The sequence below is a fragment of the Alligator mississippiensis genome, chromosome 9 (genome assembly GCF_030867095.1).
Source record: "Alligator mississippiensis isolate rAllMis1 chromosome 9, rAllMis1, whole genome shotgun sequence".
NCBI classification, from domain to species: domain Eukaryota; kingdom Metazoa; phylum Chordata; order Crocodylia; family Alligatoridae; genus Alligator; species Alligator mississippiensis.
In genome coordinates, this window is record NC_081832.1 from 23,538,154 (window position 1) to 23,554,483 (window position 16,330).

Sequence of the window (16,330 nt, forward strand, 5' to 3'; positions counted from 1 at the left end):
CTCAGACAGAGGAGGTGCAGCCTGGAGGGGCTGGCAGCTGCTAGCTGCCTCTGGGCCTTGTCACAAAGCCCGGGAAGGAGCAGAGCAGAGGATCCAAGGGAGGTGGGATCTGGAGCCTGTGCTCCAGAGGTTGGTGGCTCTAGGTCTTGTTTGGAGGCTCCCTAGGCCAGATGTCCCATTATTCAATATCTTCATCAGCGATTTGGATGAGGGCGTGGAGAGCACCCTCTCCAAGTTCGCTGATGATACCAAGTTATGGGGCAAAATTAGTACACCGGAGGGCAGGAAGCAGATTCAGGCTGACCTGGACAGGTTGGATCAATGGGCAGAGAGAAATAGGGTGCAATTTAATAAAGATAAATGTAAGATACTCCACCTGGGAAGGAGGAACCCAGCAGTGTAATGAGGCCATCAACAAGGCCAATCACACCTTGTCGTGCATTAGCAGGTACATGACTAATAGAACAAAGGAGGTGATGCTCCCCCTCTATGCGGCACTGGTCAGGCCGCAATTGGAGTACTGTGTCCAGTTTTGGGCGCCACACTTCAAGAGGGACGTGGGGAATCTCGAGAGGGTCCAGAGGAAGGCCACTCACATGATTAGTGGCCTTCATGATAGACCCTACAGGGGGAGGTTGAGAGAACTGAATCTCTTCAGCCTTCACAAGAGACAGCTGAGGGGAGATCTTGTGGCCGCCTATAAATTTACTAGGGTAAGTCAACAGGGAATAGGGGAAGTGCTGTTTACTAAGACACCTCAGGGAATGACTAGGAATAACAGGTGTAAACTAGTTGAGAGTGGATTTAGGTTAGATATTAGGAAAAAATTTTTCACAGTAAGGGTGGCCAGGATCTGGAATGGGCTTCCAAGAGAGGTGGTGCTATCACCTAGCTTGCAGGTCTTCAAGAGGAGGCTAGATAGTCACCTGGCTAGGGTCATCTGACCTCAGTCCTCTTTCCTGCCAGGGGCAGGGGGTCGGACACGATGTTCCATTGTGGGCCCTTCCAACTCTACAATCTATGAATGTCTGGTGCATGTTTTCATGTGGCACTGGCCACCATCAGCCTCTTTGCCTTTCCCTCCTTGTTCAGACATGTAGCTATTTAGCTAAGAGCATTTTAGGCAGAAAAAGCCCTCAGAAGCCAATCTCCCTTGCTGAATGGGACTTAGCTCTAGTAACCCAGCCAACACATCTCACATAAGTCAACTGCTTTGCTCCCTAGCCACGTGCGCATGCGCACGCACACCTGCTACTGTAATCCCTTATACTTACGTGTGGTCACATCTACACGAGACACTGACTGTGCAGTCATTACTGCACAGCCATTTACCACTTGTAATAACAAGTACTAAATGACTGTGCAGAAACCAGAGCTGCTGCACAGTAGCACCAAGGAATGGCTTTTTTGTGATGCTGACTGCTCAGTTGTTTTGTAGCATCACGTCATGGTGGCTGCCAAACAACACTACTGAAAAGTAATCATGGGCTACCATGCAGTCAGTGTCTCGTGTAGATGCACCTACACATGTCTATGCTCCCCAGCTAACACACCTCTCTGTGCATCTCCTAATACCCCTGCCTTTTAACCCTGCAAGGGGAGGCAGGTAAGATACTGCCCCTTGGAGTTAGCTGCACAGTGGCAAAGGAGCAGCCCAAAATTTCCTGACAGAAAAAACTGCTCTGCCAAAAGTCACATCTTAGACCAAATTATGTTTTTTCATGATAAGTTTCCATTCTCCACAGAAAAAAAATATTCCATTTTTCTGGTCAAAATATTTAAGTTTTTCATAGAAAATTAGCTTTGCTTTGCATTCGAAGTTTCCACTTAAGATTCAGGCTCCGTCTTCTCCAACGGCATGAAGCCACGTGCAACCCTTACCCCCACCCCATGCTCTGCCCAGGTCCCTTCCCAGTTCTCTCCCTCACCCAGCTGGCTTGGACTCCCCCAGTCAACTCAGCTACCAGAAATCACAATAATGGCAATGGAGCAGGAAGTCTGAACTCTTTTCTCAGGCCTCACTTCTTTTCTCAGCTCCAGTGGAAAGTAGAAGTCAGGACTTGTCTGTTCTTTCCCAGGTTAAGGTCCCACTTCCCTGATGGTAGAATCAGCCCTTTCCTGCTTTCCAAAGACACAAGGAGTAAGCCAGAAAGGACACAGGTCACAGCTTTGCTCAGAAGTTAGGAAAGGGTCTGTAAAGGCATTGGCCTTGGGAGTACCATTCAGGGCAGAAAGACTGGGAACTGTGACACATCCTGGAACAGCAAGCTGCAGCAGTCCAATGCATTTTACCTCAGGGAGGGAGCCTGCCACAGGCTTGGGAGGGGAGGTGGGACCTGAGCAGTTTGAGCTGTGCCGAAGCCTGGAAGAGCATGAGCAGCTTGGGATACAACTGCACTCCCTCACTGGGTCACCTCCTACCCCACCCATGTCAGATGCTTCCAACCTCAGCCTCACCTACTGGATACACCATGGATTTTAACCTTCCACTCTGTGGCAGGGCACTGTGTGTGCCTGCCACTTTAAGGGCCTGGTGCTGGCAGCCACCAAGTGCCTGATGAGGGCAGCCATTTTGGAGTCAGGGGTTTAGCTGCTGGAGGGCAGGCAACAATATTGCCTGGCTGGAGGGCTGCTGAGATTTACATCCGGAGGTAAGGGAGGAGCTGTAGGGGATGGTCAGGAGGCTCCTGGTACTGGGCAGGACCTAAAACTGCACCCTGTGGGGAGTGGGTGGCCTGGTGAGGCTCTCAGTGGTGTGGGAGCCCCCAGGAAATGCCAGGCCAGTTACCACCCTGGTGACAGGTGGGTTGGGGTGCCTTAACCCCTAGCCCCCACCACTGGGTAGGTAACCCCTGGGTTTGTGTGAGGGGCCCAGAGGGCAGACCCCTGGAGATGGTGAGGGGCCAGAGACTTGACCTGAACAAGAGAGTACCCTCGACTGGCCCATGCTGGGGCCGGGGCCAGGACAGTCAAAAGGGCCAGGGGCCCGCTGTGAGGGATGCCCAAGAGCCGGGGGCCTGGGGTCCCAACTGGCCCGGAGGTGGGCCAGGGCTGGTAGCCAGAGGTCCTGGGGGACCACACCTGAGAGGGGAAAATTAGTTTCGGGGGGCTAGGTAGCCTGAATGAAGGCGGAGAGGCTGCCTGAGTGGAAGGATCATGGAGGAGTCCTGTTAGGATGATTCTGGGGCCCAGTGTGGGGGCCGGTGATTATGTAAACATCAAGATGCCATCTGCAAGGCTTGGGCTGCGGTATAGAGGAGGAAAGGAGCCGCAGAGAGCACCCCTGGCATCGGGGCAGCAAAATGGGTAGCCTCCTGCTTAACTGACATCAATTAATTAATCAATTAACATCAAGGCATGGTGGGCGAGGAGGCGGGTGGTTGGCCCAAGAACAGCTGGGCGGGCCATGAAGATTGGCCCAGAGCAGGCCCCCTGTTACACACCCACTCTCCAGATGGGATAGGGACTTTGCTTCCTCAAATGGAGGTTTTACCCAGACTGATTTCATGCTTCCCACAGGAAAGCATGTGGATTTTGCCTCCTTAGAGTTCCTTGGCAGCTAATTCACATCTGCCCAGTAGTCTGAGGGTATATTTCACTACTTGATCCATCATACTACAAATCTGTTTTCTTTAATATGTAAAGGGAAACCCAGCATCTTCCAAAAAATAAACCCCAACAACAACACTATTGCTGAATGCCCAGGTTCATGCCCTCCTGCCCCCATCTGAAAGGCAGTGCACATGGGACCAGTGAGCATCTGTCCCAGGATGCTCACTGGTTGGAAGCAGACATTCTGGGCACTTGCTGTCACTGAAAGTGTCATCTATACTACGTAAAATGGTGCTGGCAAATCCCAGTCTCTTAGATCAGTCATGAGCCATGGACAAGTCTCCATCTGGCTTCCAGCATCCCAAAAGGACTTTCCACCACCACCTTGGGCTGGCTGAGTAGCCAACTCTCTCTACCTTAGTGTACACCAGGGAAAAAATTCTATATCTCTGGTAGAAGGGGCTGTTGCCCAGGCAGATACGGAGAAAGCAGAGACAGTCAATGCTTCTGGGGAAAATTGTGTTCTCTACTCTGTCCCCTCTTCAAGGGTCTAGAATTTTTAACTCAGGCTTTGTGCACAGAGTCTGTTCACTCTCAGTGCACATCCAAGAACCTACTGTGGTGATGCACCAAAGCCTCCACCTCACCTCAGAGTAGCCAGTGTTGGCTACAAATGTCCAACTTGGGATCCTTAAAATTCTGGTTTATTAGGCGGATTGAAACACTGTAATGAAATCAAATCATAACCTTGGGGCTGGTCCCCACACACACAGTAGTGAGCTACAAATCTGGGGGGGGGGGGGCACCAGAGTCGGGTATACCTATCCTACAAGCGCTGGAGTCTGCCATCGATGGCCAGTCGAGGCTTCTTCCAGTGTGGTGTTATCCTCCAGAAGAGGGTTGCCAGCTGGTCCTTCTGGTTGGACAGGTAGGGTGCTGGTCAAGTTGGAGATCGAGAGGGTGCCACTGAGGGTCACTCTTCACTGCTTTTTATCTGTCCTTGGCAGACTTTGGTGACTCCCCAGTTTTCAGGTTTGCCCAATCCAGGGGTCGTTGACCCTCATGGGACTTTCCCCTCGGTGGCTACTGGATGGCATCTGTCAGCCCCAGGGGTCATCCGCATGTACGTGCAGGTTTGGGAGTCCATTGATGAATTTTGAATAGGGCTCTGGGAGCAGTTGATCTGGAGATATTCAGCCCCAAAAGTTGGTCCCCGGCATTGAGTAACTCAGACCGGGGCTTCTAGCCCTCTAGCAGTGAAGTTTAGAGAATTCCTGGTTGCTACATTGTCTCCCATTGATTTCTTCCCTTGGTTGATCTGTGGTTTCCCTAGGTGTTAATTATTGCTTGTTGCCAAAGCCTGCTACTGTGTTATGCATTCAATCACCAATTCACTTGCTCTTTCAGGGGCCCACCTGATACAGGGAAGCTGCGGTATGATTCCTGCCTTGTTAACATTGTTACAGTGTATAATGTACTTCCAAAACTAAAACACATTTAGTTAGAAGGCGAAGAGTATAAAATATAAGCTACAAGAGTAATGCCATGGCACACAAATAGATACAAATACCGAAATACAAAGGGAGATACAAAATACACACATACAAACTTTAAAACACAATTTCTTATAGTGAAAGAAAGAGGAAGGAAGAAAAGGTAGAAGAGGAGAAACATATCCAAAGAGGGGAAAGCAAATACAGGCAAGAGGAAAAGGGGGCTTTCTGCTACACCAGCTGACATACTAGGAAAATAAGGAACCAAATGGGCAGCTAGGGGTCCATCCATAAGTCCTGCACAGCCCAGTTGTTGCAGTGTCTCAGCAGTCTCTGGGATAACAGTCACCTCACTCGCACACTTCTGCAGCATTGCCTGGGGTACCCTGCACCCATTCAGGAGTTCCTGGCCACATCCTAGGGAGCCATCTTCCATAAGGCTGTTGTGCTGTCCTCCATGCCCAGGACAGCTCTCACCCTCATGGGCAACCATTGCTCAGCACAGAAAAATCTTCCTCATGTTTTTCAGCTGTGCAGCCACCACTACCTGGTACAGGCTTCAAACCACTTGGTTGCACAAGCCTCTAGCTGTTGCCCAGGCCCAGCAGGAGTGGGTGCTAGCTGAGGCAGCCCTGAGCACTTCTGCACACTGGGTAGCACCAGTGGTTGTGCTGTCAGCAGTGGCACTGGTGGCCAGGATGACAGTGCAGTAGCTACTATTTTTGCACACCCCCTCCCCACCTTAATTCAATGCCCAGGCCTGGTGCCCTAGTCAACCCCACTTTTAGCTATGCTACTGCTGGGTGGGGCATGATCCACAATCACTATCTTGCAGGAGGGTAGGCATCTGTTGCAATATATGGGCTGCATGCAGGCCAGCTCACTCTCTTGCTCATACCAGCAATTTATGGTTTCCAAGTGCTCCTCCAATCTGGCTGAGCTGGGTCCTCCTCCTGACTTCCATCTGGCACAGGGGTGACCAACCTGTGGCTTAAGTGGCATAGGCAGAACTTTCTGTGTGGTATACAGCAGCTGAGGGGGTGGGGGAGAACAGGCAACACAGCTGCAGATAGGAGAGAAAGCAGAAAGCAAGGCAGAAGAAAGGGAACAAAGTGGCACTCAGGGTCTTGGGCTAATTTGTGGCATGTCTTCCAAAAAGTTTGGATTCCACAAATCTAACAGCTTCGAGAGGATCCCCCAGCTCCCTTTGCTCCTATTCTCTCAGTCCCTCCTGCTCCCCCATGTGGCCCTGGGAAGGATCTGTTTTGTTTGGTATGGGAAGCTACATCAAGGTTTGACTCAAAGTTCCTGGAGCCTTTTCCACACCAGGTAAAAGGAAATGCTTAAAAGGACTTGGGGCAGAGGCCACCATCAGTGAGAACTGGGGACACTGACTGATTCCCCTGTAGCTAATCCCACAGACAGGAGCAGCTGTCCCAAGGGAGCAGCAACATCCCAAGGATGCTGGCTGATGCCAGGACAGGGATCTCCCATAGCCCCACCTTCCCAGGCTGTAGGAAGAAAGTGCTCAGGGAGCTACTGATCTCAGCTCAGGAACAGGGAAATGACCAGTCCCTTTCTTCAGGCCAGCAGAGACAGTGAAGGCCCCTCAGTTCCCTCCCCTTAGCTCTCCAACCACCTCCTCCCCAGGAGAAATTGATGAAAGAGCAGGTTTGCTGAATCTCAGGGGCCTGGAGGAAATGGAAATAGACCTGCCACTAGCAGCCTAGCTCCCTCCCCTTACCCTAACCTCCAATTCCTTCACATAATTCCCCCAATATACAGCCATCCCATTCCTCTTCCCTCCCCACAACTTGCACCCACTCAGCCCTCTCCTACATCCTTTCCCAGAACAAAACCCCTGCAGACCCCACTCTAGTAGCTCTCAGACCCACCCTGCCCCCAAAGAAAGGCCCAACCCAGTATGGCGAGTCCGTTTCCCTCCCACCAATAAAAATCCTCCAGACAAACTTAAGCTAAGTCCCTCTACCTACTGGCTTCCCAACACTCCCACCCAGACATGTGCTCTGCATTGCCATTTGGAATGGAGCCTGTCTTGCTTTTAGTAACCTGCCAAGGTCAGAGGCAGCAGGGGTCAACGATCATTGTATATCAAGCCACACGGTTCTGCTCTTGGCCCCATCACTGACCTGCTGTATGACTGTGAGCAGGTCAAGTCATCTTTTGTGGGTCTCGTTCTTCTTGCCTTCCCTCTCTCCCTGATAGATCAATCAACCTTTTGCAAACTAATCTATGATCAGAAGACAAAGGCTTCTAGGCAGGACTTAAGCATGGTTAGTCTATTGCAAGTGAGGAATAACAAGAGCCAATGGGCACCATGATCTTTGTAAGCATCATTTCAGATCCCACCTATCACCTGACTTGCCCCATATCCACCCCTGAAACAAGTGGGTTTAGAGCCCTCCTACAGCCAAGAGGAGAACTGGGCATCACAGAGAAATCCTACTTGCTCTTCTAGGTCATCAGAAGGGGGAGGAGGAGAGGAACAGCAATTGCTCCTGTTCACACTGCACAAGTGCACTCTCCCCGCCTCGTTACTAGGGGTCCATCCAGAAGGGGAAGGATTCAACTGCTTCAAGGCCATGCAAGCAATCCCCTCCCCACCAACTCCTCTCCCAAAGTAACACCCCAAGCTAACCCCTCTCCCAGCCCCCAGGTCTCCTGTCTAGCCTCTCATCTAGAACCCCAAGATTTCTGATGGGACCTGGAAGCCTTGTTCTCCCACCTCTGTTATCTTCTGGAGATGGCCAGCCCTTCATCTCCTCAGCTGATCCATGTGTGTCACATCCCTTCCAGCAGAAAGAGCACCCATCTCTGCTTTCCCCTGCAGGTGCTCAGCCAGCTGCTCAGTACTAAACTAGCTAAATACTAGACTCACCCTTTCCCTCCTCCCCTTCCAAAAAGGAGGGATTCCTCCTATTTAGGCAGCCTCAGATATGGGAGGGAGATACTCCTGACCAATAAGGCAAGGGGAGGCAGGGCTTTCCCAGAGCCTGTAAAAGTTACAGCCTTGACTAGCTGCTCTCACAAGTATGGTGTTCAGAAAAGTGAAATCTGAGTTTCTCCTTCTGTTCATTATCCTGTGCTACCTTGCTAAAGGTTGAGTGTCTTTAAGGGACAGCAGGAATGGAGCATCAGCAGGACCCCACAAAAATAAGAGGTGGGTGTGATAAATGGTTTGATTTCCAGTATTTATCTGTGTAGATCCCATGCCCAGCATGCAGCACCAGGGGTTCAAGGTTAGCAGGGAAGATCTGTTAGAACCACACCTGTACCCAGGTGTCCACACACCCTCACTGCCACCTGAGGGCATGAAGGACAGGACAGACCCAGCTGCTCCTCACTACTCTCATCCTCTGCAGCAGAGACCTGCCCCTGCTCTGTGCTTGCTGGATTAGCTAGTCAGATGGGCTTCGCTAGCCTATCCTTGTGGTAGGTTTCCTGACAGGAGAAACATCATGTATCTGGGTCCATGAAGGCAGTTTTCCTTAAGTGCTCCCAGGGATAACTGTTCTTCTGGTGTGGTTCAGTACCCACCAAGGTGTTGGGGTTTAAAGCCCACTTTATGGAAATGGGAGGCTCCGCCCTAGCTTGCTCCTATGTCCATATGCCTGAGAGCAGGTGAAACTTGGGGGCATCTGAACCCCAAGTCTCCGGACTTGGGCCTGCACATAAGATGCCTGCCAAAAAACTTTAGAAATATCTGAAGCCCCTGGTGGGTGTGGAGGATATTTGCCAGTTATAGGGACACTTATGGTTCTGGACCAACTCATGGATGTAGACTTGATTTGGCTGATTTGGCTTGGAACACGAAAATTTTATTTAAAAACAAACAAACAAAAAAAAAAAAAAGGATTAGCTTGTCAGCTGTGCTTACTTTGTCCTTTTTAGAGTACCCTGTTGACAACTTGTACTAAGTTTCTCTGGGCCTTTGCTCTTATAGCAGAGGCTGCATTTCAGAAGTTTGAATTCTACTACAGTTGTGTCCATGTGTTGTCTGGTTGAAAGAAGAACCAATAAACCTGCATTGCTGTTCCATTTAGCCACTCCTTCCCCAGGCTGACAGAAAATACAGGGTTTCCTATATAAAGCTTTAGCTGTTAGTGTGCTCTAGGGAGGCTTTCTCAGACTGTGAGAAGAGCCAAGTCCAGGCCAGACCTCCAAAATCTTCCCCAGTCACTCCCTGAGCTATCACCTGGTAAGCCATTATTTTCCCAGCCTGCTGCTTCAGCTAAGATAACCTGCCTGTGACTGCTGAGACCCAAAGACAAGAACGGCTTGTTTAGTCCAGTTGCTCTAGGACACTAGGAGGTTTGGCTTGCTGCCTGGAAGATGTGTATTTGCTTTCATCCTTTCCATCACCTCACGGTAAGGAGACTCCCCACTTCTCTCCTTGGGTTCCTTTCTGGAAATCTGAGAGGAAATGCAAAAAACTATCTCCAGAGCCATGAGAGACAGGAATCCACCAGGAACTGCACTCCTTTTTACCCTGATGGACTCCAGTCCCCTGTCATAACTTCCAGTGCTGGCCTGTTGGGCTCCTCAAGTTCTGCAGACTCACTCTTACAACCCCACTTCTAGGGTGAATCACCTTCCCCTACAAGCCATCGTCAGATTGAGTAGAGCAGCTTCAACAGTCACATTACCTGGACCAGCATGAGGAGGAACAATTGACTTGGCATCAGTATCTTGTTCCTCCTGTGACAGGGCTGGGAGCCTTTGACCCTTGGTCTTTCAGGTGGTTTCAACATTTTCCAGGTTCTCGTGAGACTTGCAGCTGAGCCTAGGGAAATCCCAGTGGCAGAGACTCAGAACAACTCTCATAAGTGGCTCGATGTTCCATGCTGCTGTGTGCCTGGCTCGTTAGCACAGCAAGTCTATGAGGAACTGTCCAGGTCCTCTAAACTGGCTATATCTAAAAGAGACAATAGACAATGCTCTGTCCCTTAGCCTTTGAGGGTTCCCACTTGCATGCAGTGCCAGGATTGCTCAAAATAATAAACATCCGAGAGAGAGACTTGACTTAGCAGAGGTCTCCCCAGCTGGCACCGCAAAAGTATGACCCTAAAAGGGTCCATTAGCATAGCATGCCAGTGCACATGACCAGATCCCAGGACCTCTGGGTGAGGTGTGACTAACTGTTTTGGGATAAAGTATTCCAGTTTATGGACAGAGGTCCTCAAAATGGCTGAAAGCTCTCCTGCTCCAGGAATGACTGAGAGCCAGGGCATCCCTACAAGCTGCATTGGATGAAGCATATATAGCTGCATACACTCCATGACCAAATCTACTGCGATGTACAGAAGCCTTCAGTCTTCAGGGATTCCCAAAGAGGTCCAAACAACAACAGAGAGCAGGAAGGCAGGACTTCACCAGTTCAAAGGCTGACAAGGTCCTGAGTTTCCTGATGGACTTCAGATCTCCTTTGTGTACTGTGCAATTTGTTTGCAGCAACCTAATGAGGGAAAGAGGCTAGACTTAAGGGATCACAGGCAACAATGTGTTCCTGATTACAAGCACCGGAGACAAACTGAAACATCGAAAAGAAAAAAGTACCTTCCACTGCAGGTTCTTGACTTGCTCCACTGTCCTGTGCCTTCATCTCAGCCATAGGTTTGACTGTGCAGTTGATAGACCTATAGAGGATCCCAGCTTGTAATGCCTCCCATTTGGGTAAGTGTTGCTGCTGCATGTGGGTTATGCAGCTCCTGACATAACTAGCCAGCCCTCTGCAGAACTAATCAGCCCACAGCCTCAGCAGGAGGCTTCCTCGTGCTGTCCAAGTGTTTGGGATTAGGGCTGGAACAGAAATTCAGAGTAAAACTGTCACTGGAGGAACTCTTTAGGGACAATGGAATATAGATCTAAAATCCAGGCCTGTCCTGGGAAATCCAGCACAGTTGGTCACTCTACGCAGTGTGAGCTGGCAGTTCTGGTGTTTGGATTCCCTTGCTGTTTCCCCCAGCTGGCAGCAAGAAGGGGGCTGCACTTATGGCTGTGTTGACTCCCAGCAGCCATCCACAAAACAGTAGGCTTGGGATCGGAGCTGGTGCACTAACCCCTTCCAGGCTGAGGGCCCGATTTTACAGAGCTCATTTTACAAAGTAAGCACATGTGGTGATTGCAGCTGTGTCCACATCTCAAAGCAGGCTGGGAGGGCCTGCCTACCAAAAATTGGGACACTGAAGCCCATCAAGCTGATGGCAATATTATATCTTGTTTCTTCCAGTGAGATGTTGCTAATGCACTCTACAGTGAATATAACTTGCTGCCTTATTACAGCTGTGTGCTCAGTGGCTGACAGCAGACAAAGGCTGCCCTCTAGCGACCCACATGTTACAAAGGATTGAGGGGCACGGGGGCTGCTGTTTTTTTTAGGTTAACTGTTTCACTGGGGAGGAACTGAGCAGGGCACAATACTTTTGTTAGCAAAGAAGTGGTCCCACAGCCTGGAAATAACACTACCCCAGCCCCTGCTGGTGAGAGCCCAGGGTATTTCTGGTCAAGGGGAAGCCTCACACCTGGCACCTTCCAGCAGCTGGATTGTATGCCACTTCCTCCAGGTTTAGCTCACAAAACAGCACCTTCCTCACCCTTCCCCCAATGCATCTCCCTACTGCCCCAGCCCTGCCCCCCACCCCATTGCCCGCTCTGTACCCCAGGGAGCTGGCACCAACAGCTCCTCCCCTTTCTCCACAACTAGACTTTCTTGCTCAGTCATGTTGCTTCTTCTTCTCTCAGGTCTGTGTAAACCCTTTATTATCTCTACTGCTGAAGCTCCTCTCTACAACCTGCTCAGCTCCTGCCCCATCTATGGGAACCACTTCTCTAGTATCTCCCTTAGGTCACACATGTGGCAGGGCCAGAAAAGGCCTTTCTGCTCCTGGGAGAGGAGGGGACCCAGCATTATGAGGGTTTCTCTGACTCAGTGGGAGCAGCAGAAAGTACCATGCTTGGAGAGACCAAGCTAGCAGGCACAACCGAGGCATGTCCCTTACCTGCCACTCCAACCACCCCCTTGCACAGCTGTGCCTAACTGCATCGCACCCCCGTCCGTGTTCTTGCTGCCACGGCCTGTTTGCGTTTGCTCCTCTCACTCCTCTTCTAGCTGCTTGTGGCAGAGCACCTTTGGGGGGGGGGGGGGGTGCTTGCCACTCGAGGGCTTTCACAGGCTCTGAGAGGAGCCGAGCAGCAGCAGTAACCTTTCCCCAGGAACTCTTCTAAGGGGGGAAGGTGTGTGGCAGAGCTCCTCTGCTGTCTGCTACTTTAAGAGCCTGAAGAGGCAGGCCAGCAGGGCTGGAGGCAGCAGTTTGGTGCCTAGCACTGAGGAAACAACATCTCTTGGTAGAGCTGCTGCTCTGCTAACACTTGGAGGTAAGGGCAAGAGTGCTTGGGGATGGTTTGGAGGCTCTTGGTCCTGGGCATGACCTAAAACTGCACCCTGTTGGGGATGGGTGGCCTGGTGGGACTCCTAGTGGTGTGGGAGTCCCCAGGATATGCTGGTCGTTACCACCCTGGTGAGAGGCAAGGAGGGGTGTCTAAACCCCAGCTCCTACCTCTGGGTGGGTCACATCAGAGGCACTTGGGGGTCAGGCACAGCTGCAGGCACCTGAGCCCATGTGAGGTGCAAGACCCCAAGGGGTGGGAGTGGTGGGCCAGGCACACTAGTGAGGGGCACCTGAGCCTGTGGGGGGTGTTTGACCCTAGCATATGGGGTGGAGTATGTGCCTCAGTGGTGTAGAGTGGGGTGCAGTGGGGCACCCAACAGCCTCCCAACTACCACCCTGGTGCAGGCCTGGAGAGAGGGTAAGTAGTGAGGCCCTGTGAACAGGGGGACTGAGATGAGGCCCTGTGAGGATGGGGAGCGAAGAGGGCCCTGGTGAGCAGGGGGCTTGCGTGTAGGCCCTGCTAATATGGGGGCTGAGTTAGGTCCAGGTAAGCCTTCAGGCACCTGAGGCCACAGGTGGGCCAGAGGCCGATTTGGGTGGGGTGGCTGAGGAAGTGTCGGGAGTAAACATCAGGGTGAGTCAGGAGCCCTTAATTTAGAGCAGCTGGGGGAATGACCCAGCCAGAGACCAGAGGCAGTCACTCCAGTGTTCTGCAAACCGCCCAGTGCTCGCTTGGATTGGGGCTGCGGAAGAGGCCATGCGCTTGCTGGCTGGGAGGTACAGGGAAACAAGCCCCAGGACCCTCCAGGTGAGGGCAGGGTGAGTGTGGCCCCGGGGAAAAGGAGGGGCGGTATGAGAGTGGCCCCACAAAGGCAGTGGAATGAGAGAGGCTGCGTGGGGGGTGGAGTGGTGTGGCCCATGATAGGATGGAAAGGGAGAGGCCTGACACTGGGATGAGTTGAGCCTAGCCTCAGGCTGGAGCAGAGCTTAGCTGTTGGGAACATCTGCCAGGCTTGGGATGCAGTATAGGGGTGGTTGGAGCTGCATACATAGGCTCAGGAGAACAGGGCATATGAAGGGCAGCCTCCCACCTAATCAAGACCTTAATTTTTTAATAAGGCAAGCAGTGTGCCCAGAGGCAGGTGGGAGACTAGCACTGTGGCTAGTCAGGGAGTTCCAGCTTTGCCACACTGCTTTTTCTCCCAAACCTCCTTTCAGGGCCCCCTCTGTCCTTGCCTAGTGCCTTTTTCTCTTCCTTCAACCACATTCTCCCAGAAAATCTTCCTCCCCCTCAGCTACTGCTTGCTTTCAGGCTGTCCTGACTGAATGGCACTCCTCATAGATATGCTTTACAGGAGTACCAAACTTACCCCATACCCCAGAGTGGATCTGGACTGTGGGGCCAGATCCATGGGGCAAGTGGCAGCTGCAACAGAGGCAGTGACAATGGAGCCAAGGGCTGCAGCAGCAATGTGGAAAGTGGTTGGGAGCTGCAGAACAAGCAGGGCTGTCAGCACAGCCCCTGCTAACTCTCTGTCACCAATGGTTATGTCCAACTGGGCCACAGAGTCTGTGGCAGGTGGTGCCCCTGCTACCATGCCCCCTAGCCTGCCCTGGCGGGCCAAATAGTGTGACTCTGCAGGCTGGATCCAGCCCATGAGCCTGGTTTGTCACCGCTGCTTTACAGGAAGGGAGTATCACCATCCAGGTGGGCATGTGTGGCCCATGGAGAGGAAGCAACTTACCCAAGGTCACAAGGGACAGAGCTTGGGTGGCATGGCTCCAGCTTGGTACTCTGAAGTCCAGGTCAGTCTGCCCTGTCATCAAGGTGTGCTATTCCCAGGGCACTAAGGTTGATTTGGAGAACAGAGCACTGAACTGAGGATTGAGGCACAGCTGTGTTGGCTGGACACTGAAGAAGAGCAATCCTTGATACCATTACTGTGCCAGCCAAAACCTCTAGTGCAGACAGTTATGTGACCAAACCGGTGCTTTGACTCGCCTAGTTTGTTTTCCTAGGCTGGTGCAAAGCCAGGACTTGCCAGGAGATGTATCTGCCCAGGGGGTGCTCTGTAGGTCTCTAGCACCCAGGTATCCTCAGGCAGCACAGAACTTCCACACAGATGCAGGCTCTCTCTCTTCTTGGAGTGCTTTGCCAGCACCATACCCCAGGGTCCTGTAGGCCCCCTCAGGGTTCCTAGTGTGCACATGGCTGATACCAGCCATATGCTATTTCTGCCAGCACAGCTTTGTCTGAGTGCCACAAACAAGATAAACCTGGGCTGGCCCAAGTGCCTGTTTGTTGGTATAATGGCACCCATCAAAAGGGGCCTTTGCTGGCACAACTGTCTGCATAAGCTACCTCCTGTCCAACAGAGCTGTTCTAGCCAAAGGTCATCGCACAGTCCTGACCACAGCCTGAGCACTAGGATATGGACTCAGCACCTTGCTCCATTCAGACATCTCACATGCCCCTGCATGGGTGAAATGGAGATACCACTTGCCTGCCTTCTGGGAACATAGTAAGATAAAGCCCACGAATGTTACTAGAGGGATCTGAGCCATGTATATACCTAGAGCAGGGCTGCCCAACTAGCAGCCTGTGGGGCTTGCTGGTGCAAGCTCTGAAACAGCATGGCTGAACACTGCTGCTGCCTTCCTCCCTCAGTCCTCTTGCCCACTGCCAGTTTGGGGTCTTTGTTACTACTGGCAACTAAGAGTGGCAGCAGAGAAAGGGGGTGAGTAGCAGCAGCATTCATCTCCTGGGTGACAAGCTGCTACCACACTACTGGAGGTGGGTTGTCTGGCCACAAGAAGTCCTGCAGTCTTGATCTGACCTGTGGGGGCAAATGGTTTGGACACCCCTGCATTAGACCATGGGCTTCTCACTCCTGGATTATTACCACACACAGGGTTACTTATAGGAACTAGCCTTAGATGCAGAGGAATAGGATGGACTTTCTCTTTTGTCTCCTGCTCCCCCACCAAACTGCTCCGTCAATTTGAAGTTGAGGACTTTACCTCTAAGTGCTAAAAAGATGTAAAAATCCAGCTGGTGCAAGTCAGCAGAGTTGCCAGTTACGTGGGCCCACACTGATTGCACCTGAGCTGAGGATATGGCTTAACAGCTTTGGTATTTCCTCTGGAGTGAAGGCAACAGTGTCAGTGTGAGCTCAGACAGAAGCCAATCAGGCTGACCCACTGCTAATGTCAGCCTTCCCCAAATACAGAATGGCCTCTATAGCAGAACCCATTGGAGAGGAACAAAACTGCTGTCTCACTTGTTGGATGCCCAAGGTCTTCCTAAATCCACAGTGGCTGTGACCACCAGAGCTGGCAGGGAGCATGAGACAGTTTTGTTTTTTTGCAGTGGAAGCCTGGGAAAAGATCTGCCAATTCCTGTGAGTCCAGCATAGGAAAGCAGGGGACACATTTCTGTAGGCAAATACCAACAACCAGTCTGGTTTACAGCTCCATTATATGTAAGACTGAACCATGCCATAGCTGTTCCACTAATAAATTGCCAGCGAGTCGGCACAAGTTGGTGTCCTACCAACCCCTCAGACTCTGCCACTAGAAGATCTCACCTGAACTACACGTATGACTTTTATCAGCCATTAAACATTTTGTCCCACTGGCTCCTTCCTGGTTGAGGACAGCAAAGAGACTCCAACTTCACCCACCTCTGGAAAAAAACCCAGCTGAGCAGAAGAGGGAAAAGCCAATCCAGGCTGAAATGTTGGTGCTTCCTATCCATCCCCATGGGATGCTGTTATACTATGCTGCTGCCACTATGGGGCACTGCGAGCTCAGATGCCAGGTGCAGCTTCAAACCCTGAGTGGCATCTCTCAATGGATCTGAACCAGAGCAGGTTT

The 16,330-nt window shown here is 51.6% G+C and overlaps 1 long non-coding RNA gene across 1 annotated transcript in view; it reads right to left on the reverse strand.

Moving 5' to 3' along the window:
- Window positions 1-7,967, reverse strand: part of LOC132252429 (uncharacterized) — a 65,314-nt gene extending 57,347 nt beyond the window's left edge. Inside the window, exon 1 of the long non-coding RNA XR_009464341.1 lies at window positions 7,792-7,967. This is a non-coding gene — a long non-coding RNA (uncharacterized LOC132252429). The remainder of the gene's footprint in view (window positions 1-7,791) is intronic.
- Between the last annotated feature and the right edge of the window lie 8,363 nt (window positions 7,968-16,330).